Raw genomic sequence first — 22213 nt, forward strand, 5'->3', positions numbered from 1 at the left:
TCGCCATCAGCTGTGTTGGATTCTGAGGAGTCACTCATGAGTTTTTCATAATCATTCTTGTTAGGCCTTCTGTCTGTTTCTTCTCTTGCTTTAGGATAGTTTTTGTATAATACAATATGGTATAATATGATATTGGTGTAATGTAATGTAATGTAATATAATGTAATAATGTAATATAATATAATATTAATATAATATAATATAATATAATATAATATAATATAAATAATATAATATAATATAATATAATATAATATAATATAATATAATATAATAATAGAATATAATATAATATAATATAATATAATATAATATAATATAATATATAATATAATATAATATATAATATATTCTGAGCACATGGAGTCAGATTCTCAGTTGTCCCACCTCATCCTGGGGACCCTCACAAACTCAGCCCCCTGCCATGGGACAGGGACCCCTTCCACTGTCCCAGGCTGCTCCAAGACCAACCCCAAATCCCAGTTATTCCCCACACAAGCCAATTTTTAGAGTTTTGTCTCCAGCATTATTCCTGTTTCATCCACAGAAATTATGTTTTTCAAGCTGCACCTCTCAACCATTGGACCATTTATGCACGGTTCAGGTTATCACAGGCAGCTCCTTGGAATGATTTCACTCCATGATGGATGTCAGGGATCCTCAGTGGGACACTGCCAGCACCAGCCAGGCAAGGGAGCTTCCAGTGGCCCCCAGGAGGCCCCAAAACCTCTGGAATTTTGGCTCCCACCCACCCACAACCTTGCCTGTACCTTCCCTGCACCTTCCCTGCAGGCTCTGCAGGGCTCCTGAGCCCATTCCAGGTGTGATCCCAGCTTCCCTCAGATGTCACACCCTCAGCTGCCTTCCTGCTCTTGGTCTCCATCTACTCCCAGCTCCTTCCCCTGCCCTCAGCTGCCCCCTCCATCCTGCTCAAGACCCTCCCAGGCTTCCAGGAAATCCAGGAGCGAACAGAACCCACCACTGGTGCCTCTGGATTGTCGCAGACAACTTTTATGAAAAATCCTTTCCTTAGGATTTTTTCCTCCTGAGAAGCTGGGAGGCCTCAGGAACAAAATGTAAACATTGATTATCTGCTGCTGTGGAATGCAACAGGGGCATCTGGGATTGGTCTCATGTGGTTGTTTCTGATTAATGGCCAATCACAGTCAGCTGGCTCGGACAGAGAGCCGAGCCACAAACCTTTGTTATCATTCCTTCCTATTCTATTCTTAGCCAGCCTTCTGATGAAACCCTTTCTTCTATTCTTTTAGTATAGCTTTAATGTAATATATATCATAAAATAATAAATCAGCCTTCTGAAACATGGAGTCAGATCCTCATCTCTCCCCTCATCCAAGAACCCCTGTGAACACGGTCACACTGGATCTCCCTCAAGAAAGAGAAAAATCAACAAATCCTTGCAAGCAGCACTTGGTGGCCGAGCACAAGTGAGGGCACAGCTCTGGGGACATCTCCTGGGGGTTCTTGGACCTTTCCTGCAGCTCCTGCCTGCCACATCCTCACTCCCCAGAGATTCCAGGCCATGTGAGAAGGGCCCTAGTGCTGAATTACTGAAAAACTTCATTTAAATCCCTCTGGAGGTGCCTGGAAGTGGCACCAGCCTGCAGCAGCTGGTGGCTGCTCGGGCCAACAACAAGTGACAGAAGAATTTGGAATTCTCATCTCATCTGTCCCTGCAGCTCAGAAAAAGAGGTGGCAGCCAGGGTGGTGCAAGGCCTCACTTTTGTCCCACTTCTCAAGTGGTCACTGCTGCATTCAAGAGGAAAAACACAGAGAAAAAGCTCCTTTGCCAGCAAAACGTTTCTGAAAAATGAGGCAGAACTGCAAAGCCAGATAGACTGGATTTATTTTAGAGAGTTAAAAAATTAACTTATAAGTTAATACTGTTAAGAAGTAGAGATCACAGTACAGAAAAAGGAGATTTGTCCTTCATGAATTTATTGAAAATATTCAGTAGGAATATTTCAAGTTAGGAAAAATTCAATATGCACTTCAAAAAAAAATCTCAATTTAGGACAACACTGAAATTCAAAATTATGTGGGCATGAATTAAAAACACTCAAACCATTTTCCTCTTCTGCTTCTGCACTATCCATGAAAAGCTCAGATGGGACATTGGGCAGGAATTGTTCCCTGGAAGTTGGGCAGGGGCTGGGATGGATTTCCATCCCTGGATCCCCGGCAGTGCCCAAGGCCAGGCTGGAGCACCCGGGGATGGTGGGAAGTGTCCTTGGAGGATTGGATGATCCCTAAAATCCCTTCCAACCCAAATAATTCCTGATTTTGTGAGCTTTACTATGGATAAAACAACCCAAACACTTGTGAGCAGTCCCCATTTTCTCTGTGGCTCTGCTTTCAAAGCACAATAAATTTATTTAAGGCCCAGCAAACCCTGCCCCAATTTCCCACGCGTTGTTTTCCTCCCACAGGAAATCTCCCCGTCACCTCCACAAACACAAAACCAGAAAACCTCAGCGTTATTTTAAAGAGCTCCTGGGAAAATGTGGAGTAAAGCTGAGGCCAGGTGGAGCAAAGGAAAGTGCTGAGCTTGGATGCTGGGCTGAGAGCCCAAAGCAAAGGCAGCTGTTCCCCTCGTGAGCTGTGACTCAGAGCAGGGACACCCAGGACAGCACGTCCAGAAGGGCTCTGGGATGGGTGAAATGCTGAAAAACGCCCTTAAATGAATCCTTAATAATGATATATATCCTTGATAATGTCCTTAAAGCACAGCATTGCCATGGAATCCATTGGGACTGAGGACAGCACCTCCAGAAGGGCTCCTCGATGGGTGAAATGTTGAATAATGTCCTTAAATATGTCCTTAATAATGTCCTTAAAGCACAGCATTCCCGTGGAACCCATTGGGATTGAGGACAACAGCTCCAGACAATCTCTTGGATGGATGAAATGTTGAATAACCTTAAATATATCCTTAATAATGTCCTTAAAAGCACAGCATTCCCATGGAATCCATTGGGATTGAGGACAGCGCCTCCAGAAAGGCTCTTGGACACATCAAATGTTGAATAATGTCCTTAAATATATCCTTAATAATGTCCTTAAAGCACAGCATTCCTGTGGAATCCATTGGGATTGAGGACAACACCTCCAGAAAAACTCTTGGATACAAGAAATGCTGAATAATATCCCCAAATATATCCTTAATAATGTCCTTAAACCCAGCATTGCCATGGAATCCATTTGGATTGAGGACAACACCTCCAGAAGGGCTCTTGGACAGATAAAATGCTCAATAATATCCCTAAATATATCCTTAATAATTGCCTTAAATATGTCTTTAATAATGTCCCTTTAAGCACAGCATTCCCATGGAATCCACTGGGATTAAGGACAGCACATCCAGAAGCGCTCTTGGACAGACAAAATGCTGAATAATGTCCTTAAAGCACAACATTCCCTTGGAATCCATTGGGACTGAGGACAGCACCTCCAGAAGGGCTCTTGGATGGGTGAAATCCTGAATATCCTTAAATATATCCTTAATAATGTCCTTAAACACAGCATTCCCCTGGAATCCATGGGGATTGAGGACAGCACCTCCTGAAGGGCTCTTGGACAGATAAAATGCTCAATAATATCCCTAAATATATCCTTAATAATGTCCTTAAACCCAGCATTGCCATGGAATCCATTGGGATTGAGGACAACGCCTCCAGAAGAACTTTTGGATGGATGAAATGTCGAATAATGTCCTTAAATATATCCTTAAACACAGCATTGCCATGGAATCCATTGGGACTGAGGACAACACCTCCAGAAAAACTCTTGGATACAGGAAATGCTGAGATATCCCTTATTAAGGATATATTTAGGAATATATGATATATCCCTAAATATAACCTTAATAATGTCCTTAAACACAGCATTGTCATGGAATCCATTTGGATTGAGGACAGCACCTCTAGAAGGGCTCTTGGACAGATAAAATGCTGAATAATGTCCTTAAAGCACAACATTCACAATGAATCCATTGGGACTGAGAACAGCACCTCCAGAAGGGCTCTTGGATGGGTGAAATCCTGAATATCCTTAAATATATCCTTAATAATGTCCGTAAACACAGAATTCCCTTGGAATCCATGGGGATTGATGACAGCACCTCCTGAAGGGCTCTTGGACAGATAAAATGCTCAATAATATCCCTAAATATATCCTTAATAATGTCCTTAAACACAGCATTGCCATGGAATCCATTGGGATTGAGGACAGCATCTCCAGACCAGCTCTTGGATGGATAAAATCATGAATAATGTCCCTAAGTATATCCTTAAAAATGTCCCTAAGCACAGCATTCCCATGGAACCCATTGGCATTGAGGACAACACCTCCAGGAGGGCTCTGGGATGGATGAGATGTTGAATAATAACCTTAAATATATCCTTAATAATGTCCTTAAAGCAGAGCATTCCCATGGAATCCATTGGGATTGAGCACAGCATGCCCAGAAAAACTCTTGGACAGATAAAAATGCTGAATAATGTCCTTAAACACAGCATTCCCATGGAACCCATTGGGATTGAGGACAATGGCTCCAGACAATCTCTTGGATGGATGAAATATTGATAAACCTTAAATATATCCTTAATAATGTCCTTAAAGCAGAGCATTCCCATGGAATCAATTGGGATTGAGCACAGCATGCCCAGAAAAACTCTTGGACAGATAAAATACTGAATAATATCCTTAAAGCACAGGATTCCTTTGGAATCCATTGGGATTGAGGACAGCGCCTCCAGAAAGGCTCTTGGACACATCAAATGTTGAATAATGTCCTTAAATATATCCTTAATAATGTCCTTAAACACAGCATTGCCATGGAATCCATTGGGATTCCCCCAAGGATGAGCAGCCTGAGGGTGGCTGTGTCCCAGCTGCTCCTCCAAAGGGCCTGGAGGAGAGCCAGGGCTGGTTCCAGGTGGGTGTTCTCAGGTTATTCCTCTGCAATTAACAGCATTTGGGTGGATTGGGTTGTGAATGAGTCACTGAGTGTGGAGTTGGGGATTGGCACAGAAAATTTCCCTGGCAGAGTGGTCAGGCCTTGGGCTGAGCTGCCCAGGGAGGTTTGGAGTGCCTGGAATTGTCCCAGAGCAGTCTGGATGTGGCCTTGGGGACAGGGATTGGGGTGGTGCTGGTGGGGCTGGGGTGGCACTGGGTGGTCCTGGGGGTCCCTTCCCACCCTGGTGATTCCAGGCAATCCAAGCCAAAGGCTCCTGCACACCCACCCAATAAATCCTGAGGCTGCCCCAGCTCACAATTGCTCTGCTGCCAGACTCAGCACCTTGAGGGCTGTGAGGAGTCTCCAGGATGGTCCCTCCCAGCCAAAGGTCAGGTTCCTGCACAGTCCAAGGGATGAGAGGAAGGTCAGGGGAGCTTTGGAGCTGGATGTGCCCTTGGGGACAGGGGTTTGGGGCTGGATGATGCTGCAGGTCCCTTCCCACCTTTGATAATTCCCACACCAATTTTCAAGGACAGACAATTCCTCCTTATGTTTGCTATAAACCCACATGATCCTTCATCACTGGGCACCCCCTTTTCCAGAGTTTTTACAAGGAATAATCCCACACTTCCCTCCCTCTGCTCTCCAGAGAAGCACACTGGTCCAAATCCCACTCCCAGGCCCCCACAAACAAACCCACAAGGAAATTTCTGGGTTTCCCACAGAGATTTCTTCTTGTGCAAGTGCACAAAGCATTGGATAGGTTTGGAAAACGGCAATGATAAGGAATTCCAACGGGAAAAACATACAAAGAATCCAGAGAAAGTTAAGAATTAATTTGATTTGATATTTACACATTTTAAAAACCTATTCAATCCCTTTTTTCTGTTTCACTCAAACCACAGGGAGAACAGGTGGGAAGAAATAGAAATTAAACCAAAAATAACTAAAACAACATGGGAGGTTCCCAAAGCAGTTGCCAGTTGTGATTCCCAGATTTTTGTAATATTTTTTACCTTGGGATCATAAATAAAATGAAATCATTCAGCACTTCTGGGGACAAGTGGAGGAGCAAGAAGTGAATTTTCCTTGGAGAAGCAGCTCCACCACCCGCCTGCTTTTTGGGCCAGAGAGAGGAACAGGCAGGAATTCCTCACCCCAATCCCACATCCAGACCCTTGGGAGGATCAGGACGGATAAATATCCTGCCCCAGACCCCTGGGTGGTTCTCAGGGAAGGATTCCATGGGATCCCAGAGACCCAGAGCATTTCTGGCCGCCCCAGGCTCTGGAGCTGGGACTGCAATTCCAGAGGGGGAAATGCCATGGAACCAGGCAGCTCCCTAGTGGCTGCAGCCATGTGGAGGTTGGAGGATTTTCTGAGCTAAGCTCAGCACTAAGCTGAGCTCAAGTTTTTACCCAGATCTGCTTTTTTTTTTTTTTTTTTTTGCTGTTTTCACCCAGCTGAAATTGTTGGGCTCCTTCCACCCCCTTCTGCTCAAGCCTCAGCCCTGCAGAGGCTCCTTCCGAGGGGCTCCAGAATTTCTGGAGGAGAAGGAGGAGAAAGCTCTGGAAGGGCTGGAATGTGCTGCCTGCCACCTTCCTGGAGCCAAACTGCAGAAACCTGCAGGATAAAACTGGTGGTACCCCCTGGACCTCAGCATGGGGGGGAGATGAGAAACCCCTTTCGTTTCTTGTCTTAAATTTTTTTTTTTAATTAAGATTAATTTTTTTTTCATTCTTTTTTAAAATTCTTTAATTTTGAAACTATTTTTCTTTATAAATTCAATTTATTCTTTATTATTAAGTGTTTTAAAAATCCCTTAACTTCAGGAACTACTCATCAAATAAAACAATTTACAAACGATGAGCAAGGGCTTTAAAAAATTTATTTGCACCTTTTTTTTTTTTTTTTTAATGTGCCTTCAGTAGATCTCACTCAACTCCTTTAATTTTTTTTAACATCACCCCAGGACATTCAGGAATTTGTGCTGCTGGGGATGCATCAGCACAGGAGGAAATCCTGTGAGACTTTCCCCTCCAATTCCCTGCTTGTGTCAGGGTTTTTAAGGTTCCTTCTCCACTTTCATCCCTGATATTTTGGATATACACAGGCTTGTTTGGGTCTCAGAAACCAAAATGAAAACACCCAAAGAGTTTGGATCCAAATCACACCGGGCAAAGTTTTGGTGTTGTCTCCACTCCACATTGGAGCTCCAGGGTTTTAAAGGATTCCCAGAATTCTCCCAAATTCGAAGGAGAATCAGTGACTCCTGCAGGGATTGATTTCTCACAGGGATTTTTGATTTGTGCTCATTTTTTTGAGCACGTCCTCATTCCCATTCCCTAATTCCCAGCAGAGAAAACGACCCAATGGGGATTTTAAAGTGCACCCAAATTTCTGTGGGACTGCTCCACAACTTCCGTCCTTTTCCTACCTCTTCCACCAATTCCCAGTGGATTTTTTTCCCATTTTTATTCTTTGCATCCAGCAGCCAGAGAAGAAGGAATGGGCTGATGAGCTTCGTTAATTGGCTGGAAAAATCAAAGTGCAAACTGATTTTTGGGCATTGAAGCCAGCCAGGTTTAGTAAGACTATAACAAATATGTGTTATGTTAGAAAGAGGAGACTCCCAGGCGCCAGGAGTGAAACATTATCCTCCTCAGACAAAGTCCCAGACAAAGATCTTTATCTGGGAATGATATATGGGATATAGTTTGGAGATGACTCCACATAATACCTTTATTAGTGTTGAAGTTGAACAACTTAAAAGGGAAAGAAAGAAAGAAAAAAAAACCATATTTCTCCTTTGTTGCTCACCCAAATAAGGGCAGGAGGCTTCCGACGGGGCTGGGTTTGGAAAGAAAACCAGAATTAGGTTCAAATAGCACCAATATTTGTGGTGTTGAGGGGGGATGGATGAAGCAACTGGAGGATGGAGGAGCCAAAACTTGCTCAGGGTTGCTGCTGATGCAACTGCCCTGGAAGCAGCACAATCCATCTGCGCGTCCCTGCATCTGTCACGGGGGGAATCAGGACAGGCCAAGATGAGAAATTCAGATTGAACTGGGGATACTTCACCATTCCTGATCAGAACTCCTCCAGATAAAGCTGATGGGGATTGATTTTCAGGAAGCTCACTGCGCTCTGAAATCAGGGAGAAAAACAGAGTTTTAAAGCAAGATATCTGTTCAAAGCTGGGAAATTCCTTAGAGTTTTCCAGGCTTTAGGAGAAATGACCTGAGGATGGACAAACTTTACTTTAAAACTCAGATTTTTTTTTTTTTCACTGAAAAAAGCTTGGAATGAGTTGCACAGAGAGGTGGTGGAGTCACCATCTCTGGGAATATTCAGGAAAAATCTGGATGTGGCCCTTGGGGACCTGGTTTTGGGGTGCTGATGGTGGGACCGGACGATCCTGAGGGTCTCCTCCATCCAGTCCTTAGGATTTGGGATTCTCAAGCTCCAGCACTTCAATTCCTTTCTTTGAAGTGGGGGGCCCAGAACTGAGGTGTGCTGAGACCTCATGGAGACCTTGGAGACCTCAAAGCCCTTTTTGGCCTGGTCACTCTGTTGTAGGAAAAAAAAAACCTAAAAGATATGAAAATTATGGAAATGTTCCTTCAGCTTTAGGATCAGACTTCGGCTTCTCTGGACTGATGGAACAGAGGGAGGAAAATCTTCTCAGGTGGCCTGGCCAGAGCAAAGCTCTGCTGGCAGATCCCCAAAGGGGCAAGTCCAGGCTGGGCCCTCCCAGGTGCTTCTCCAAGTTGGTTTTGGGGTGGGAATCCTCAGATATTTTCAGTGGGGAAGCAGGAAAGGGCCCTGCTGGTTGAGTGGTAGAGTCCTAAATCATAAAAAACTTAATAACAAAAATAACAAACTCTAACCCCCCAAAAAGCACTAAATCCAACATAAAACTATACAAAAAAACTTGCAAAATTTTATTTTTTATTATTTAAAAGCGCTAAAATTACAAAGATACAATTGATGAAAAGTATATAATATCACAAAATCAAAAATTTTAAATTTAAAATATTAAAATATAATAACAAAATTAAATGATAAAATTTAAAATATAAAAATATGTATTTTAAAATATTTTAATATTTAAAAATATTTTAAATATATTTAAAATATTTAAAATATATTTTATATATTACAACATAGATATTTTAATATATTTATATTGTAATATATAAAATATGTATATATATATTTTATATATTAACATATTTTAATGTGATAAAATATGTTAATTAAATATTTTAACTATATTTTAAAATCTAATTTTAAAATTTAAAAATATATAATATAATAAAATATATAAAACAAAAAAAAATTTTTAAACCCATAACTAATCCTTCTTCTTTACCTTCATCTTTCTTCTTCATATATTTAAGTAATATTTTATAATCAAACAAAAGAAATCCACATTATACACTTCAAAGAATTAATTATTAAAGTAAAAATAATTTAAATATAATTTCTAAATAGAATAATTTAACCTTAAAAAAACTAATTTAAAAATTAACCATTTTATACCTTATTAATAAAATACTACAAAACTCACTACTTATAAAACTATTACATAAATTAAAAATAAATTGGTATTGAAATCTAAACAGAATATACCATCTCAAATACCTTCAATCCCAACCTCAAAATAATAAAACAGAAACAAAACAAAAAAAGAAATGCAAAAAAAAAAAAACCCAAACCAAACCAAACAAAAAAACCCAAAACAAACCAATGAAACAAAAAAAAATAAACTAAAATTAAAAAAATCCAAGAAGAACCCCCCAAAAACCCCAAAAAAACAAAGAAAAAGCCCCCCCCCCCAAAAAAAAAAAAAAAAAAAGAAGAAGGGAAGGGAAGGGAAGGGAAGGGAAGGGAAGGGAAGGGAAGGGAAGGGAAGGGAAGGGAAGGGAAGGGAAGGGAAGGGAAGGGAAGGGAAGGGAAGGGAAGGGAAGGGAAGGGAAGGGAAGGGAAGGGAAGGGAAGGGAAGGGAAGGGAAGGAAGGGAAGGGAAAGGAAAGGAAAGGAAAGGAAAGGAAAGGAAAGGAAAGGAAAGGAAAGGAAAGGAAAGGAAAGGAAAGGAAAGGAAAGGAAAGGAAAGGAAAGGAAAGGAAAGGAAAGGAAAGGAAAGGAAAGGAAAGGAAAGGAAAGGAAAGGAAAGGAAAGGAAAGGAAAGGAAAGGAAAGGAAAGGAAAGGAAAGGAAAGGAAAGGAAAGGAAAGGAAAGGAAAGGAAAGGAAAGGAAAGGAAAGGAAAGGAAAGGAAAGGAAAGGAAAGGAAAGGAAAGGAAAGGAAAGGAAAGGAAAGGAAAGGAAAGGAAAGGAAAGGAAAGGAAAGGAAAGGAAAGGAAAGGAAAAGAAAAGGAAAGGAAAGGAAAAGGAAAGAGAAAAGAAACCCCAACATTTGAGGATCCCTTTTATGGGTGGATGGTGCAGATAATTGAGCTGGGATGGCTCTAGAAGCTGTTTTTTGAACCTGCCAGCCCCCAAAGCCCACGTGGGTTTTGTCCCGTGGGACATTTGGGGCCAGAGGGGCTGGGGATGGGAGCAGAGCTCCTGTCCCTGCTGGCCCTGGGGTTTGGGATAAATCCCTTCAGCCCTGCCCTCTGCACAGGGACACTAAAGGAACGTTTAACCCCACATTTCACGGGTCAAGGAGCCCAGTGTGGGATGGAGCAAATTGATCTTAGAGAATCAATTCCAGCCTCCTGTGATGCCTTGTGCAGGCTGAGCTAGAGCAGAGGCTGGGCAGAGCTCCAGAATAAAGCAGGGATTTATTCACACCATCTCCTCCATGGATGCACCTTGGGCAGCACCAGAGCCCAGCCAGGGCTGCACCCAGGATGAACCAAAATGGCCCCAAAATGCACGGCCGGGCACGGGCTCTGTCCCTGGGATCAGTTCTGCTCCATTTGCACCTTGCAGTTCATTGTCCCATTCCAGCTTTAGCCCTGCAGTCCCACCCTGCTTGTTTTTCTCTCTCCAGCCCACGGGGTTTGTGCTCCTGGGCTGAGATTTGGGTCATTTGTCCTTGGTGCCCAGCTGGAGCAGGAATTGTTTTGTCTCCCTGCTCTGTGCACAGAGCTCACCATCCCTGAATGTGAACCCAGAGCCACACACTAAAGCAGCACAGAACCTGAAAAATAGAAAAGCTCAAACCTGAGGCATCACCAGCCTCTGCAGGCACTGGGAACTGAAGTGTGATCCCAAAAACTCCTCATCCCCTGATTTTCTGCAGGAAATCCCAAATCTTCACTGCTCAGCTGGGAAAAGTGTTTGTGCTTGAGAAATGGGGAGAGCTGAGGTGTGAGGGCAGGGGCAGCAGGGACGGGCAGCTGAAGGTCTGTCCAACTCACCCCTTTCTCCCAGGGCCATAATTTTTCAAAAATGGGGATAAAAACCAGCTCTGGCCAGATATGATGAAGTCCTAAAAGAGAAGCAAAGAAACCCCAAGGAGAAATTCGTGCAAGGAGTAAAATCTGACCTGAAAAATTCCTCGGGCCCATCAACATCAGAGAATGTCCCAGAGCATCCCAGGTGAAGTGCAGGAGGTGACAACATGGCTGGGAAGCTTTGTGTCCCTTTTTCCTCACTGGGAATTTCAGCCTGGAAAATTCTGAGGAATGAGGCAAAGACCCTTCCCTAAAATGTTGTGCTGCTGAACAATTCCCTGGTGTCCACAATCTCCCAGTTAAACCAGGCCTGGATTCACACTGGGATGAGCAGCAGGACAAGAGTGGTCCTTAATGTTCAAGTAACAAACTGATTTCCTGGAGAATTTCCCTTTTTCTCCTGGGAAATGAAGGGCTGAGGGGCCTGGTGGGCCTTTGGGTGCATGAATTTTAAATTTACAGTGATGGAAACAAAAAAAAAGGAGGCTGGAAAATTGATGAATTTCTTTGCTTGCCAGGCCATGAGAAAAAGCCTTGGGTCACTCTCCTGATAATTTTGGATCTTGATGGAGTTTTTAAATTCTAGTTCCACATAATTGAGCAGGAAGAGGGGTGCTGTGGAAGCTCTGCTCGCTCAGGATTGCCCCTCGCCACCTGCAAAGCACCAAACACAAGGAATTCCCTCCCTAGGTTAACTCTTTATATTGCTGGAAAACAGCTTTTGTTTTCTAGGAATCAGTGATTCCATGAATCTGTACCACTCTGTGTCCCAGACTCAGACCAGAAATGAAGGAAAATGTGTGGAAATGAGGGAAAATCTCTCTGTGTTCACTCCCAGCTGATTCATTTGGAGCACAGACTTCCCAGGAAGTGGCAGGGACAGCTGTGCCCAGAGCTTGGCTCAGTTTTCTGCCAGATTCCACAAATCTCAGGGCAAGAATCCACGGCACAGCTGCTCAGAGATGCTGCCACTGCTGCTGACTCACCTCCCCTCCTGTCAGGAAAGTCAGCTTTTCCTGGGGTGCCACTGCAAGGACCAGGAATGTGAGAACCTGGGCACGACCTCTGCCTGGCAGGGGCACAACAAAACCATTCCCAGAGTAGGGGCAGAGAAAAGAGGCCCTGCAATAAAATATAACCTCTCTCTACAATTTCCCCACTCTGCACAGCTCCTGAAAGGTGCCTATGCTCACCTGGGGCTGGGCTCTGTCTGCAGCAGCACTGACACACCCAGAGCACACAGCCTCGAGCTGCACCAAGGGAAATACAGGGTGGAGAGCAGGGAAAAGGTTTTTGCAGCCAGGGTGAGAAAGTTCTGGAATGGCTGCCCGGGGAGGGGGTGGAGTCCCCATGCCTGGGTGTGTTTAACAAAGCCTGGATGTGGCACTGGGGGCCAGGGTTCAGTTGGGGCTGGGCTGGACTCGATGGTCTTGGAGGTCTCTCCCAAACCAGAGATTCTGGGAATTCTGTGAATCCCAATATTCCACAACTTTGGGTGATCAAGTGATGCCAGACCCAGCAGCGCTCAGCCCCTGAGCCGCCAAAGCTCTCAGGATTCCCCGAATACCTGTGGAATGCTTTTGGAGTCGAGTCCTGACACGTTGTCCGGTGGTTTGGTTGGAACAGCTCAGCAAGAGGAGAGGGTTTTGTGGAAGGTGGGAATGGAGGGGACAGAGAGCACCCATCCCACAGGCCTGGCAGCTGTCCCAGAGCGAAGTCACCACTGGATTTGTGCATCCTGGGAAGGATTTTGGGCTTAGGAAACACAGAGAGAACCCAGAAATGAAGTGAGGGCAGAGATTCTGGTCCTGCATGAGAGCCCTGGAGGGGCTGGAGCGTGTCCAGGGCAGGGAACGGAGCTGGGAAGGGGCTGCAGAATCCCTGAGGAGCTGGAAGGGGCTGCAGAATCCCTGAGGAGCTGGAAGGGGCTGGAGAATCCCTGAGGAGCTGGAAGGGGCTGCAGAATCCCTGAGGAGCTGGAAGGGGCTGCAGAATCCCTGAGGAGCTGGAAGGGGCTGCAGAATCCCTAAGGAGCTGGAAGGGGCTGAGGCTGGAGCAAAGGAGGCTCAGGGGCCCTCGTGGCTCTGCACAAGTCCCTGCCAGGAGGGCACAGCCGGGGGGGTCGGGCTCTGCTGCCAGGGAACAGGGACAGGAGCAGAGGGAGCGGCCTCAGGCTGGGCCAGGGCAGGCTCAGCTGGGACAGCAGCAGCAATTTGCCCATGGAAAGGGAGCTCAGGCCTTGGCAGGGGCTGCCCAGGGAGCTTTGCAGTGCCCATCCCTGCAGGTGTGCCCTGGAGGTGGCACTGAGTGCTCTGGGCTGGGCACAAGGTGCCCATGGGGCACAGCTGGCACTCCATGGGCTGGCAGGGCTGTGCCAGCCCCGGGGATTTGGGGATTGTGGATTCTGAATTGTGGATTCTGGGATTATTTTTCCCTATCCTTTCCACATGTGCTGCTGGAGTTGTTTCTGCCTTGTGGTAAATCTTTGCTCCTCATTCCTGCCCCGATCTCATCTTGTTCCAACAAATAGAACCCAGCCACCACCTCCCTCTTTTTTCAGTCATAAAAATATCAAAACAATCTGGGGAGATTGCCAAAACTTCATGGCTGGGGGATCACCTGGCTAGAACTTGAAATTTTGAGGAAATTTTGAAGGTCATTCAGATTTCCCCTCCAGGTGGATTTGGTCTCCTGAAGCGGCAGCAAGGAAGAAAGGAGCTGAGCTGAGATGGTTCAGTGCCGCACAAGAGATGGGTAACACATCAGCAGAGGGTGATCAGGAACAGGATTGCTCCAATCCTTGCCAAAATTTCCAAAGCAATCAGGGCAAAGAGGAATTTGTAATGTTCCAAAGGAAAAAAAAATTACAATTAATTAATATAATTAATATAATTAATATAATTAATATGATCAATATAATCAATATAATTAATATAATTAATATAATTGATATAATTAATAAATATATCATTCTATGTTATAATTAATACGTGATAAATATAATATAATAAACACAATATAATAAATATAATAGACTAGCATAAAATATATTTTATATTAATATTATATAATTAATATAATTATATTTTATAATTAAATATATGAAATTTTAAAAGAAAGGGTTTGACTCAGTGGGTATTTCAAGAAATTATTAAGAAGAAAACTCATGCTACTTGTGGGCAGCTGGATTTTTTTTGGTGGAAGAGCCCAGCAGAGGCTCTGCTCTGAAGTTCTCACAATTTACTTCTGCTTCATCAATTTTTTGTCCAATTTGGGAAGGTTTTCGCAGAATGCAGAAGCACTGCTGCTGCTGGAGATGTGCTGTGGCTGAGCTGCTTTTCAAGTCAAATTAAGGAACTTCAAGTTTTATTTTTGTCTCATGAGGGCATTACAGAGAAGAAAGTGCTGTGGAAGTCCTCACGGGGCCACCAGGCTGTGAAATTCATGAGAAAACCCCGGGGAGTTTGAAGAGCTCAGCCTTAAATCACAACTTCCCATTAATGCTGGTGAGAAAAGGAACCAGAGCCGGGCACCAGCTCGTGTCATCCAACCTTCAACAGCACCAGGATCTGCTGTGGGCACGCAAAAACCACCAGGGACTTCTCTGAGCAGCTTGGACTCAACAAAAGGATGAGCAAAAGCCAATGACACAAAATAGAAGATAAGTGGAAGATGTTTGTTTGATGGTTTTGGTCTCAAGGTAAAACCAACCCAAGAACAATTTTTATTTCAATAAAATCACTTTCTCATTATTTATTTGCTGTTGGGGTGTTCAAGTAAAGCACAGAGGTCTGGACACCTGTAAAGAAATTAGAAATTTCCAGAGTCCTTTCCTCTTCCATTTTTCTCCTCACAGGAGGATGGAAAAAAAATGTTTATTCTTAGAAATCCCAGAATGGCAGGGGTTGGAAAGGAGCTTAAAGATCCCTGGGCAGTCTCACCTCTGTCCACTTTCTTTTCCTTTAGAAATCCTGGATTGGGTTTTCTCCTGAACTTCTCTCTGTTCTTCATATCTTATCCCTTCTGGATTTTTGATGACTTTTTTCTCCTCAGTTCCTTCCATTTGCTGCCCTGATTTTTCCCCCCTTGTTGAAGGAATTTGAATTAGAAGGATGACAGAGATCTCTTGTTTTCCATAATATTCTATTTCATTCCAGTCTTCTCGTATGAGATTGGGTTCCCCTCCTGAACTTCTCCCTCTTCTTCATATTTTGTCTCTTCTGGAATTTTGATGCTTTTTTCTCCTCAGTTCTTTCCATTTGCTGCTCTGATTTTTCCCCCCTCTTTGAAGGAATTAGAATGATTGAATTTGCAGGATGACAGGGATCTCTTGTTTTCCATAACATCCTGTTTCATTCCAGCCTTCCCATATGAGATTGGGTTCCCCACCTGAACTTCTCCCTTTTCTTCACATTTTTATCCCTTCTGTATTTTTGATGCTTTTTCTCCTCAGTTCCTTCCATTTGCTGCTCTGATCTTCCCCCCTTGTTGAAGGAATTTGAATTTGCAGGATGACAGGGATCTCTTGTTTTCCACAACATCCTGTTTCATTCCAGCCTGCTCCTATGGGATTGGGTTCCTCTCCTGAACTTCTCCCTCTTCTTCATATTTTGTCTCTTCTGGATTCTTGATGCTTTTCCTCCTCAGTTCCTTCCATTTGCTGCTCTGATTTTTCCCCTCATTGAAGGAATTTAAATTTGAAGGACTGAATTCAAAGGATTACAGGGATCTCTTGTTTTCCACAATATCCTGTTTCATTCCAGCCTGTTCCCATTGGAACCAACACCCTGCATCCCACCCTCTCCTAGGAGAGCTGCAATGGCTCTGGAATATTTCCTGCTTGCCAAATCCTGGGAGTTTTGAGCCCAAAGCTGCTCTGTTTCCATCAGAATCAAGTGCAGGTTCCAGCTGGAATCAGAACCGTCTGTTCCTCCCAAATTATGGATTTCCACAGGAAAATCATCTCCAGAACTCCTCCAAAAAGGCCCCTGGAAATGCTGACTCAGCACCACGGGAAGGAGGGAAGGGGATCCTGAAGGATCCGGGGACATAGAGGGAATTTGGTTGTGTTTAACAAGAAAAATGCAATTAGGAAATGTTTCCCAATGTCTGACAGAGTTCCTGAGTGAAATTCCTGCAGAGCTGACACCAATAATCAGCCTCCCATTGACTCCAGGTGTTTGGAGGTTCCCTGAAAAGTGCTGGATTTGCTGTGGAAATGGGGGGTGACACCCTTTGGGGACTCTCTGAGGACATCCCAGGGATGGCACTGGGACACTCCGCTTTCCTCGTGTGTTTTATTATGGAAATGCTCAAAATAATCTGATAAAAGTTTGGGAAGGGGGGGTAAACTTCATAAAATTATTAATGAAAAAACCCCAATGTTCTTTTACGTTGAAAATTTGTCTTATCTTTATAAATACTCAGAAAACTCAGAGCATTTCAAACCTGAATTTCTTTTTTTTTTTTTTTTTTTTTTTTTTACACTCTCTCTGGCTGAAGTGAAACACAACTGGGGAGATGTCTCCTCGTCCTGAGGATTGTCCAGGGGATGGAAAACAAATCGTGGGAGGAGCAGCTGAGGGATTTGGGGTGGTTTGGGGAAGAAAAGGAGGCTCAGGGACCTCCAGAAAAAGACCTCAGTGCTCTGCACAGCTCCTGCCAGGAGGGGCAGGGAAAGCTGGAGAGGAAATGGCCTCAGATGGCACCAGGGCAGGCTCAGGTTTTTTTCTATGATTTTCTATGTTCCAGGCACTGACCCCCAGGAGAACACTGCACTGACCTGAGGCCCTGGAGAAGCTTCCAAAATTCAATAATAAAACTGACATTAAAGGTGTGGAGTTTGAACAGAAGTGTGTGATATCACAGGGTGGGAAACTCAGAGCTGAAGGGTTTAGAATACAGGAATAGATAGAAAGCAAGATGGAGGTTTTGGCGTGGAGGCTGCTCCTTCTTCTTCCCCTCCTTCTCCATGGGTTTGGGTGGTTTTGTGTCATTGGATAAAAAGTCCCCATTGCAGGCATGAGTGGTTGGGTATTGGGTTAAAAGTGAAAATAATTGAGGTGTCATTTCTCAATTGGACAGTTTATCCTTCAAAGGCCTTGTAGAGAGAGAGACAGGGCTCCATTTTTAGTTTGTTGGAGGTGTCTGCATGATCCCAAAGACATTTTCCATGGGAAAAGCCTGCAGGTGACCCCGGCAGGTGAGGGACACCTGAACCCTTCCCCTCCCAACCTCCAGAAACTGAACTTTCACTGAGTTGTCCTTCTGGAAAGGCTTGGAATATCTGCCAGGCTGGGAGAGTTCACCTGGAGAAGGGAAGGATCCCAGGAGCTGTGCTTAAAGGGGTTCTAAAAAGAAGGAAAAATGACTTTTTTTATGGGTAAAGAGTGGCAGGATGAGGGAGAATGGCTTTAAAGTGCAAGAGGGCAGGGTCAGATGGGATATTGGGGAGGAATTGTTCCCTGGGAGGGGCTGGGACAGAAAAGCTGTGGCTGCCCAGGCAGCGCCCAAGGCCAGGTTGGAGCAGCCTGGGACAGTGGGACGTGTCCCTGCCATGGCAGGGGTGGCACTGAATGCTCTCTGAGGTCCCTCCCAGCCCAAACCATCCCATAATTCCACAATTTCTGTGTTTGACAAAGCCCATTTTCAGTCCCAAAGTTCATTTCCATTGAGCAACCCCTGGCTGATAATGGCACAGATCCCAAAAGATCCCAAATTCATCCCAAATTGCATCCCCAGATCCCCCAAACTATTTTCTCCAAATAAACAAATTCACTCAGAACTTTAAAAAAAAAAAAAATTAATGATTTCAGCAATTTTCGGTTGCCCACCACTGATTTTCACATTCCTGCTCCTCTCCCAGGAATTTTAACCCTCAGCCCCTCGGTTTTTAGGCACGGGGAGTCCAGTGAGGCTTCAATGATTTCATTTTCTGGAGGTTAAAAAGGTTCTTGTAAATGACTGCTCCAAATAACTGGAAAGCCAGTTAAAACAACTGGATAACAGATGGCCAAGGAAAGTGCTTTCCTGTAAAGTGTTGCAGAGGAGAAGCTCATTTACAAGAAGCAATTACACAAACATCCCCAAGCATCCAAGATCCCATAAAAGGCTTGCTGAGGTGCAAGCTCATTTTCAAGGGAGGATTTTTGTGCTGGAGCAAAAATCAGATTTTTCTTTGAATTTTCCCCTCTTTTTTTTTTTTTTTTTTTTTTTTAGCTTTTTAATCCCTTTCCTTCATTCCTAAATATTTCTTATCCTGCACAAGCAATGACACTGCCCAGAGATGCATTTTTTCCAACCAATTTTTTGACTAATAAAAAAGATGTATTTCCTTTTAATTCTTCATTCCTTTAATTCCTCTTTCCTCTGGGGTTAAGGATCACTTCAAGACCAAGCAAGACAATTCCTGTCTTGTGGATAATAAATACTTGCAACAAATTGAACCATGGGAGTAACAACTCATTTTTCTTCAGCATCATGACAGAAGCCAGAAGCTGCCTCGTGCTGACATTTAGGAAACTGAACTTGGATCTGGCTTTGCCTTTTCAAGCCCTTTTCATCCCCCATCTAATCCATTTTGTATGGATAATGGGAACATGACTGTCTCACAGGATCTTGACACGGTGATGAGTTCCTAAGACCAAAAGCCTTTGGAGGTGTGCAGACCAAAGCTCTGAGAGGAAATCGTCCCTCGGGTTGGGAAGGACGGACACTGAGCAGCTCCTGCTCCTCTGGAGGGATTTAAAGCCCAGAGGTTTTGCTGGGGTTTTGTAGGAAAGGCTGAGCAGAGCGAGACCTGCTCCCAGAATTTCATCTTCATCAGGTACCTGGTGCATCAAAGGCATGATTTCCCTGCTTTCACAGGCAGCTGATGTGATCCTAATCACACATCAGGACGGGACATCCACCATTTCCTCACAGAGGGGAGAGAGGGGGGAACGGCCTCATCTTAATTAAAGGGTCTTCCCTAAGCCAGCAGCCCTGCACATTCCTGGTGTTGGTTTTGTGCCTCAGCGTCCCCACTTGGCCTCCTCCTCGTTAAATCTCCAGTTAATTGAGAGCCAAGCACCTCATCCAGAAAAGCGCAGGATGAAAGAAAACCACGGGGTGAAGATGTGGGCCGTGAAAATATTGAGTGCTCGTGGGGGATTATTTCTCGAAAATGGGGAAAAGTCGTGGCTCACAGGGAGTCCAGCAGTGCCTTCAGGGGTTGCTGAGGGTGATGCCAGAGTTGGGGACGTGCTTGGGGTGATGATGATGGTGGGACTGGGTGATGCTGAAGGGCCCTTCCAGATGCGGTGATTCCACGCTTCCGTGAGGATTTTCTGTCACAGCAGCCCAATGAGGCAAAGTGGAAATTTTGCAGGGTAGAAATCCATTTTGATTTAGGCGAAGTGTACATTTTTGAGTTGAGGAGAGCCAGGAAAAGATCCACCAAAGGAATTTGGGTGAGGATTTTTTGTTCAGTTTCACAGGAAATGTTTTAAAAAACCTGAGCCTGCCCTGGTGCCATCTGAGGCCATTTCCTCTCCTCCTTTCCCTGCCCCTCCTGTCAGGAGCTGTGCAGAGCACTGAGGTCCCCCCTGATCCCCCTTTTCTCCAGGCTGAGCATCAGAGAGCTGTGACTGATCCAACCTGCCCTGAAGGTGGAGTTTAAAAAGTGCTGGATCTTCTCAGAACCCCAGAATCAAGGCCAGGAAAACCCTCCAGGATCACCCAGTGCCATCACCCCAATCCCTGTCCCCAAGGCCACATCCAGACTGCTCTGGGACAATTCAGTGACTCCAAACCTCCCTGGGCAGCTCAGCCCAAGGCCTGACCACTCTGCCAGGGAAATTTTCTGTGCCAGTCTCCAACCTGACCCTGCCCTCTGCCATCTGAGGCCATTTCTTCTCATTTTCCCCCTGCCCCTCCTGTCAGGAGCTGTGCAGAGGAATGTGATCTCCCCAAGCCTCCTTTTCTCCAGGTTCAGCCCCTTCCCAGCTCCCTCAGGAGTTTTCCAGCCCTTCCCCAGCTCCCTTCCCTGCCCTGCACATTCTCCATCCCATTTGGAGGTGGCTGATCCATCGCAGAGGGACACAAGGAACATGAGGGGGGCTCTGCATCCCCCCGGATCCCAACCTCTCTCCTGGCACTCCAGGCTCAGGATCATGCAATGTGTCATCCCTGCCTCTCCTTGCTGGACAGCAGGGCCAGCTCCCCGAGGCTCAGCTGTCCCCAGGAGCGTCCCCAGTGCCAGATTTGTTCCCTCCTCGCTTGCCAAAAATGAGTGGTTTGCTCCTGATGTGTCAGAAGTGGATTTTGTGGGAAGCGCTGCCGTTCCCAGGTGCCGGATGACAGCCCCTGGAACCATCTGCCTTTGATGGAGAGGGGCTTGTGTTCGGGGTGAGAGCAGGGAGAGAGCCTGGCTACTGGCTAATCCAGAGCAGGGAACCAAATTTAGCACAGTTGTTCACAGCACAGGGATTTTTGGCAGGCTGCTCCTGCAGCCAGAGCAGCTGTTCACATTTTCTCACCCACCTACACAGCCAGGACAGCCAGGATTTCTTCTTATTTTTTTTTTTTTTTTTAATAGAATGAATTGTATCCATTGGTGAAAGGGGTTTTGCTGGAATCTGCTGCCTTCAGCAGCCTGGATTTGATAGGAAGCCCCTCTAAAAGGCAGACGAGGGGTTTTGATTTGGTAAAGAGTTTTCCAGCCTTTGCTTCCAAGGACAAGTTTCTAAAAACTCTTTAAAGAGGAGCTTTTCAAGGACGTCTTTGTGCTTGGATTGTTTGGAAATTTGGTCTGGGAGTTGCTTCACTGATCCCCTCCCTTCTCCCATCCTGGTGTCCCAGAAGAGCAGATGCTGAGGAATTCAAGCATTCCCCAAAAAAACTGGTTTCTCCTGGGGAAAAAGGCTTCAAACTCAGCATCTCCTTCTTTTTTTTTCTCTCCAGGCCAATAGCTGGACTGGAAAAGGGCCACAACTTCAGGAACTGGTGGAGATCGCAGTCTCCTTTTGGTCTCCTGCATTGTCCAAAGTGTTCCCCAAATGTTCCAGGGGGAAAAGTCTGAGGGCAGGGATGAACTCATGTCCTCATGTGGGGATGCTCTGATTTCCCAAGTATGTCTGTGCAGCAGCAGCACAATAATTTTCCAGACTCGAGCATTTCCCTTAGAGGAGATTTCACATCAGTGGCCAAGACATCAGGGGAAGCATTCCAGGCCTGCTGCAGCATCCAAAGGCAGCTCTGGCACAGCAGGGATGGTCTCACCTGCTGCCCCAGACACACAGACCATCCCACTGCCTTCTGCTCCCACTGCCATGCTCTGCAAAACCTGGCATGGGATCAGCTGGGCCTGGGATTCTCTCTGGTTTAGCCCACATCCCATGGAACACCTCAGGGACACCAGGGCAAATGGAGTTCTGAGGAATTTTTGCGCTTCTTGAGGTAAAGGATTGCTCTGCTCCATGGGGAAGCTTCACATGGAGTTCCTTGGGATACCCAGGAGCTCAGGTTCCCTGATTCTCCCTGACGCTTGGTGAGGAATTGCTTCATCTCCTAAACACTGAGCACAGGAATGGTCAAATGTCCCACAGATTTATTTTCAGCGTGGATCCTGGTCTGATTTGTTGAAGATCATCTGGAAAAGAACCTGGTCATGCATGGGGAGCAGAGTTGGAGCCACCACCATCCAAATCCGGCAGGAAAAGGAGATTTTTAATAGGACAGAGCAGCTCCCTGTGCAATTCCTGCCTTGCAATTTGCAGGCTGACATTGCTGAGTTAAATGAGGAACAGGGAAATCGGGGCTGTCAGAATTGGTATTAAATTAATTGATA

This window comes from Melospiza georgiana, chromosome 2 (assembly GCF_028018845.1).
Source record: "Melospiza georgiana isolate bMelGeo1 chromosome 2, bMelGeo1.pri, whole genome shotgun sequence".
Taxonomy (NCBI): domain Eukaryota; kingdom Metazoa; phylum Chordata; class Aves; order Passeriformes; family Passerellidae; genus Melospiza; species Melospiza georgiana.